Genomic DNA, 7,547 nt, shown 5'->3' on the forward strand with positions numbered 1-7,547 from the left:
AGAGCGACCACAAAGCCTGCGTCTGGACTTCATGCGTTGCTGCAGCTGAGGTGGCCGTGGAGAGGCCAGTGAGGGTTAAAGACAGGGAAATGCTGGAACAACTGCACGAGGAACGAGCTTCTAATTTAAATGATCTTTAAAAAAAAAAACCTGTCTTTGGTACTCTCAAAGTAGTGCAATTTTATGAATTAACTGACTAGCAAAAGAAAGGGTGAACTTGATAGAGCAAGAGATGGCCAGTTGGCCATATGACCTGCAGGGGGGCAACGCTGGATGCAATCCAGCTGCATGACCTAGCCCCAACATTGCAAACTGTATGTTAGTGTATAGCAGCAAACGGGAGGCAGGCTGGTAACCCCTGCTCCCCATCCGCCAACACCATGTACAGTGTCGCCTGGGGCAAAAATCACTGTACTCTCCCCACCTATAAAAATAGATTCTTATCTCAGGCAGTGGAAAGTCACCCATCATATTTGCGGGCTTTTGGTGGTGCTTCCTCCATATAAAATGTTTACAGCAGAAAAAAAGACCTTGGGTGCAGAAGTCTTTTTGGACCTTAAAACGTGCGGTTCCTGCCCTCCTAATTCATTTTGTCCGGATACATAGACAGACACCCCCCCGGCAAGGCGGCTGCAGGTAGGCCTGGGAGCCGAAGCAGCAGCTATTTTCTGCTCCCTGCTGCCTTCCGACTTAGCGGTTGGGTTTCCCCAGTAAAGCTCACCGTGCATCCAGCTGAGAGCTGGGTAAGCAGCAGCTTTGCTCACAGAGAGCGTGTGTGGCGACTGCCCCTTCCTTGGTAAGTTTAGGCAGAAGGTGTGGGAAGGGAAGAGAGAAATCTCAAGGAAAGAAACTTCTTGAGAAAAGGAGTCCAAACAGAGGCTAGCCAGCTTAATTCCCTGCAAATATTTGAAGAGCATAAATACAAAAGAGGAAGCAGGATGACTCAGTCTGCTCCAGGTGGGCCCAGGTAGGGAAGGCTGGGCCAAAGGCAATATTAGACAGAGGATCTGAAAATTCAATTCGCAGAGCAATTTGACTGCTGAAATTGAGCAAAGGAGAGTGTGACGCTGTGCTCCTTTCCCCCCCGATGCGCTCTCTCCCCCTCAACCTGACCTCCCTCTAAACAGCACGTATGTAGGGGCTAATTGAGCATGTGCCAACTAAGGCCCATCTAGCATGCAAATATGACTATGAGTCATATGCCCCCCCCCATAAACAGGGGGCAGCCCAGAGCCCATTGAGCTCTCCTGCACGGCAGCGGGCTGCACTGCAGAACCTCCTCTCGAGCAGGGACGCCTCTCAAGGTTACTCCTCGAGGTTGAGAGATTCCTTACCCGCGACAGATGCTCGGTAAGTGATTAATAGCATGCTGAAATTTTTGCGAACTTTGTGAAACTTTGCTGAGTTATATCTCTGATGAATTGCGCACATAATCCTTTAGACATAAACCATTAACCAAGTCTGGGACTAGGATTGGATCCAGCCACACCCAGGCTCCTCCAAGGGGGAGTTTGGAAAGCAAGGGGGTCCTTTCTGAACCTTGTGACTCAACGGGAGGGTCTGCTTCACACATACTCCTTTAGACATAAACCGTTGACCAAGTCCGGGACTAGGATTGGATCCAGCCGCACCTAGGCTCCTCTCTGAAGGAGTTTAGAAAGCAAGGGGGTCCTTTCCGAACCTCGTGACTCAACGGGAGGGTCCCTTTTGCACCCACTCCTTCAGACATAAACTGTTGACCAAGTCTGGGACTAGGATTGGATCCAGCCGCACCTAGGCTCCTCTCTGAAGGAGTCTGGAAAGCAAGGGGGTCCTTTCTGAACCTCATGACTCAACAGGAGGGTCTCCTTCGCACATACTCCTTTAGACATAAACCGTTGACCAAGTCTGGGACTAGGATTGGATCCAGCCGCACCTAGGCTCCTCTCTGAAGGAGTCTGGAAAGCAAGGGGGTCCTTTCTGAACCTCATGACTCAACGGGAGGGTCTCCTTCGCACATACTCCTTTAGAAATGAACCGTTGACCAAGTCTGGGACTAAGACTGGATCAGCCGCACCTAGGCTCCTCTCTGAAGGAGTTTAGAAAGCAAGGGGGTCCTTTCCGAACCTCGTGACTCAACGGGAGGGTCCCTTTTGCACCCACTCCTTCAGACATAAACTGTTGACCAAGTCTGGGACTAGGATTGGATCCAGCCGCACCTAGGCTCCTCTCTGAAGGAGTCTGGAAAGCAAGGGGGTCCTTTCTGAACCTCATGACTCAACGGGAGGGTCTCCTTCGCACATACTCCTTTAGACATGAACCGTTGACCAAGTCTGGGACTAAGACTGGATCCAGCCGCACCTAGGCTCCTCTCCGAAGGAGTTTAGAAAGCAAGGGGGTCCTTTCTGAACCTCGTGACTCAACGGGAGGGTCTCTGTTGAACATGCATCTGACCTTGTCCTTCATGCAGTAAATAACTGAGTGAACCTTGCCAATAGAACCTCGTTACATCATTCTTATTTATTCTTATTCTATTTTACCGCAATGAACATAGTGCTGCTTCCCTCTTACAAGTGAAGTGCATCACTCCTTCGTGACAGAGAGGAATGCTCAGGATTTTGTTTCTCTGTTACATTTCAATACTTCTGCATGCATTTGTGTCCTGAATCAGAATGAAGAGTTGAATAATAAGAGGTTGGGAGAGGGGTTGTTTTCTTTCCAGAATGGATTTTTTTCCTAAAAAATAGACCCATTCAGAAGTACCCACCTTCTCTGACCCCAAGGCAGAGCCCTTGTTTCTTTCCCTGCCTGCACCAGCTTCTTACCCTGAATTTTCCCCTCCTCCCCGTAGCCCAGACACAAGCTTCTGTTTTGCTGCGATCCTCGTGAGCGGCAGGCTTTGGTGACATTATTCATGGAAAAGCGAGGTGCTCTGGCATTTGAGAGTGCCGTTTCGAGCAAGAATGGCTTCTTTCCCACCGACTGCTTGGACGCGCATTTGATATGCTGGAACTACTGGGCACCCACAGAAGGGGTGAAGCCTCGGGCATCAAGAGCATGGTAAGGCACGATGCCGAGGAAATGCAATCAAATGTGACTTTTCAGAAATTTCAGTAAAACGTGCCACAGCGTATTGCCTGTCCCGTGACTCACATTTGGGAAGTGGCTGAGGACCACGGTAGTCTCTGGCGGAGAGCTGGATGCGGCAACCACCCGGCATGCCTACCTCCAGCTCCTGCTCCCAGCCTGCCAGAGCGCTGCACTTCCCAGCCACTTCCCAGCTTGGCTGGAGGCAGCGTGAGCCACTTTATGTGCAGAAAATGATACACAAGCACCATCTAAAGGTTATAGAGAAGAGGGAAAGATGGTCATTGTGTGGTTGACTACAATAACAGCTGACAGTTATGATAGGGGGGGAAAAGGGTTGAGGTTTTCCAAGACTCTGTCTAGCCCTCATCAAAAACTGCTGCTAAAGTTACGTGAACATACAGGGAAATAGCAACGGGGAAAATTATAAGAATGGTTTGGATTTCAGTTGCTTCTGGGATTTGCATATTTTTGTCTGTCTCTTCCTGCTTTCCTTCCCCCCTCTCCCTTTCCTGAAGATAGCGAGGGGAGAGAGAAACGGGGAAGAACAGAATAAACCAGGAAAACGCCTCAGCTTGGTTTTCAGAAAAGAAGCTGCAAATTCCATGAAATCAAAACTGTTCCATCTCTGTGGAAGTCTTTGGAAGAAAATAACTGCCACTTACCGGGCAGTCCTTGATACGTTCTTGCCGTAGTGGATCAGCAAGAAGCGCAAGAGCTGCCCGGGACTGCAGCGCTGTGCTAATGAGAATGAAAGCTGCTGAGCTGTATCGTAGACCCTCCGCTGTGGAAAGGGATTAGCTTGATTTCAAGAGGTTGCCTTCTCCCGGTCTAGCTGTGCTGGCTCCTGTCCACGCTATTACTGCGCCAGTGGAGCGGCTGGCAATAGGCAGGCTGGCGGGAACTGTGACGGATCCTAAACGGTGAACTGTCTGCGTGATTATTCTTTCAGAGGACGAAATTTTCCACCTGAATGTTGGGACGGGGAGGGGGCTCATTGCTGTGTGCTGCAAACCGGTGGATTCCCTCTGGGGAAACCTATCTGAAATTGGGGTGATCCTGTTCCTTCATTTTATAAAAGCCGGACCATTTGGGGCACCTCAGGAGGAGCAGGGTGACTTGCTGCACACGAGATCTCAGTCCCCGGCCCCGGAGGTGTCCCAAGCCCCACGGATGTCCCCAGCCCCGGGGTGTCCCCACACCGCCTCTGCAGCACGCAGGGAAGGCAGCTGAGAAAAGCAAAGCCGTTATTTGGTGAAACTTGACCCAGCCTGGACTTCCGCACCCACCGGAAACTGCCTAGAGGAGCTGGCAGACCCGAGGCGGTTTTGTAGGCCAGTGACAACGGCCTCTTGAAACCAGCGGTGGTCTCATTTTGCTTCGACTCCCGACCCAGCGCAGCTCTGAGCTGTGGTAGTCCTGCAGGCTTCAACCACTGTGCGGAGCCAAACAAGCATCTTTTGGGCGAAGGAGGAGAGCTGCCGGGCTCGCGAGTCAGACGCTGAAACACAGAACAAATGGGCTGAATTTGCCCTCGGAGGAGCAGGGGGCCACAGCGTTGGCGTTTGTGCCACCCCTGGCAGCAGCGCATGGCTGCAGGGTGAAACCCTGTGCCGAGCAAGTAAAGAGTTAACAGGACTGGAGAAGTCTGCCAACTGATATGCGCAAGGCTGCGGAATAGAAGAGTTAACAGGATTAAAGAACTCTGCCCCTGATAAGGCTGTGGAATCAAAACTGCACGTACCCCCAGGGAGGGAGGAAGTGATACAGAGGTGTTGCGGTCTTGGCTCCCTAGCAGGGACTTTCCAAGCAGAAGAAGAAACAGTCCTGTGATTGTGTGACTCACAGAGGTCAGCAAAAGCAGTGTTTGCCCAGAGCCCCAGCCGTATTAAAAGAGACTTGGAAGCTAAGAGAGTTTGAGCAGGGACGGGAACGTGACCTGACCATCCTCTCCGGCTAGACCGTGAGTATTCCCCCCCAGATCTCCTTTTCCTGGGACGCTGGGTTAAGGTAACTCCTCGAGGTTGAAAGTCCTCTCACTAAGAGAGTGAACAAGCTAGCTTTCAAGTTGGGATAAGCAGTGCTTCCAATTAACAGCACAGTAGCCGACGGTTTGGGGTTATCCTTTCTAAATTAGTAAACGCATTATTTTAATGGGTGTTACTAATCTGAGAGCTTGCGTGAGGAAATAAACATATTTTTTATTATGCTACTGTCTCAGTTGTTACTATCAAACCTTCATAGCGTGACAGTAACTTTTGGCGTAGTGGCAGGATAGGATACAGACTCAGTAGATACATAAGCTAGGGTTACCGGACAGAAACATTTTGAACTATGTCGCTGTGTGAGTTATTGAGGAGACACGGATGCGGACCCTCCAGCCCTGGGATTGACTGGGCAAATGATAACTGGGAAGATGAAGCCTCTGTCGTGCGTAGGGTAGAGAAATCAGAGGCAACCAAAGAGACGGGAAAGGAAAAGGTGGTACGTGTGCCATCTTAGGGGCCTGTGTACTAGCGGCCCAACAAGCCAATCGGACCCATCGAAAAACTAAGGAACAGTTACAAGAAAAGGTGTGTAGATCTTGAAAGAGAATTGAAATTAGAGAAGGAGAAAAATCAGAAACTACAAAACAAGTTAGAACTTGTCCTTTCGACAGCAAGGAAGCCCCCACGGCAGCCCAGATTAGAAAGATATTGGTGGAGGACCCGGACGACTGGGGCAGAGATACATGGGGAAACAGCAGTAGTTTGGAGGACGATGGCGATTTGTACCCTCCAGGACCCTCACCTCTGGATGTGCGGCCAGTTGTAAAAAACAAAACCGCGACACGGCCCCAAGGGGGTAACACTAGAAGCACGATTAGAACTACCCCATACTCGGGAGACGAGATGGGAAAACTGCAAGAGAAATACTGCAGGCAACCTACAGAAACGGAAACCGAGTATTTGTGGCAGGTATCCTTAACAGGAGGTGATCGCATAATGCTAAAAGTGAAGAGGAGGCATCAGGATATTGGGGACCAGGAGTTTTCCTGACGGGTAGAGTTGGGAATCGTCCCCTCACCTCCCGAGTAGCCTACTGGGCAGGGGGACAAGACCCGAGGAACAGAGGAGAACCTTTGAGAATAGATATAAATACCCACAGTGGGCTTACAGAAGCCATACAAAAGGCGGCTTGCGTACAGCAGATATATGAAAGGGGAGCCTATGACGTCCCCATGCAAGCCCCGGTAAGCCCAAACGGCCTAACACCGTGAATACGGGGATTGCCTACAGCGTTAAAGCTGAAGCTACAAGCAATACGAGATCGCATTGTAGCTGCAGAGGCACACCACCATAATAAGGTCAGTGCCCCCCCATGCCAATACCAACATGGGCGGATACCTTGTTGGAAGTGCATCCAACTGCGCAAGAGATGGGGATGGATACCAAACCATGGGAAAAGCGCATTAGACAGGCTACTGCCTCGTCTGCCCCGAGGAGAGGACATTCCCCCCCCAGGCAACACAATAAGGAAATAGGGACTAAACAGGGAGACAGGGAGAAACGAAATAGATTGTGGCAACATGCCCTGGAGTCAGGTGTCCCACGATCCATGCTACATAACCAGAAAACAGAGGACATAGAACAGATAGTGAGCAAATTGGAACAAGCAAAAAGGGCGACTCTGCCGTCCACCTCACCCGGCTCACAAGACGACAGACGAGAATACAAGCCTAGTAACCCTTTCTCGGAGTTATGAGGAGAGTTGCATGATCTAACAAACAGGTAGCGCTTGTCGAAAACCAGGCCAACCGACCCGAGTACTATCAATAGCGCAGTGGCCTGAAGGTTTAGAACCCTGGATTGTGATCCCGGTAGGACCTAGAAGACACAAAGTTTCTTCTTTAATTGATACTGGTGCACAGAGAAGCGTTTTGGACAAACACACGGCCAATAGGTTAAACATTAAACCATCTAAACGATCGATTTTTATAAAGGCAGTTACGGGAATCGCTGAATCTTGTCCTCTGGCAAAACTTTGTCCCTGGTTCCCAGGAGACAAATGTCTTACCAAATTCGAGGTAGTAATAAACCCAAAGGGAAACGATAATATTTTAGGGTTTGATGTATTACGAGGAAGAAATCAGATACTCCCAAACGGTACCCGGTGGAGCTTTGGAAAAGCTAATATCAAACTTTTGCAAACCTCCCCCACGCCTAGTAAGAGAACTAATGTTAAAAAAACACCCTTTAAAGATAACCAAATACCAATTACCCCTAACTAGCCTTGCACCAGAAACAATACCGGGCTACCCAAGATCTCCCATTGCAATAGCTGAACCACTCACTGAAAAGTCCAGCCTAAATGGGATGTGGTTCACCGATGCCTCTTCACATAGAACAGCCACGGGATGGCAATAGAAAGCAGCTGCCTTAGAAATAAGAGCAGGGCTTACTTAAAAGACAGGCTCAAGTAGAAAAAGCGAAGTGGGACCC

This window comes from Apteryx mantelli, chromosome 3 (genome assembly GCF_036417845.1).
Source record: "Apteryx mantelli isolate bAptMan1 chromosome 3, bAptMan1.hap1, whole genome shotgun sequence".
Classification (NCBI taxonomy): Eukaryota; Metazoa; Chordata; class Aves; order Apterygiformes; family Apterygidae; genus Apteryx; species Apteryx mantelli.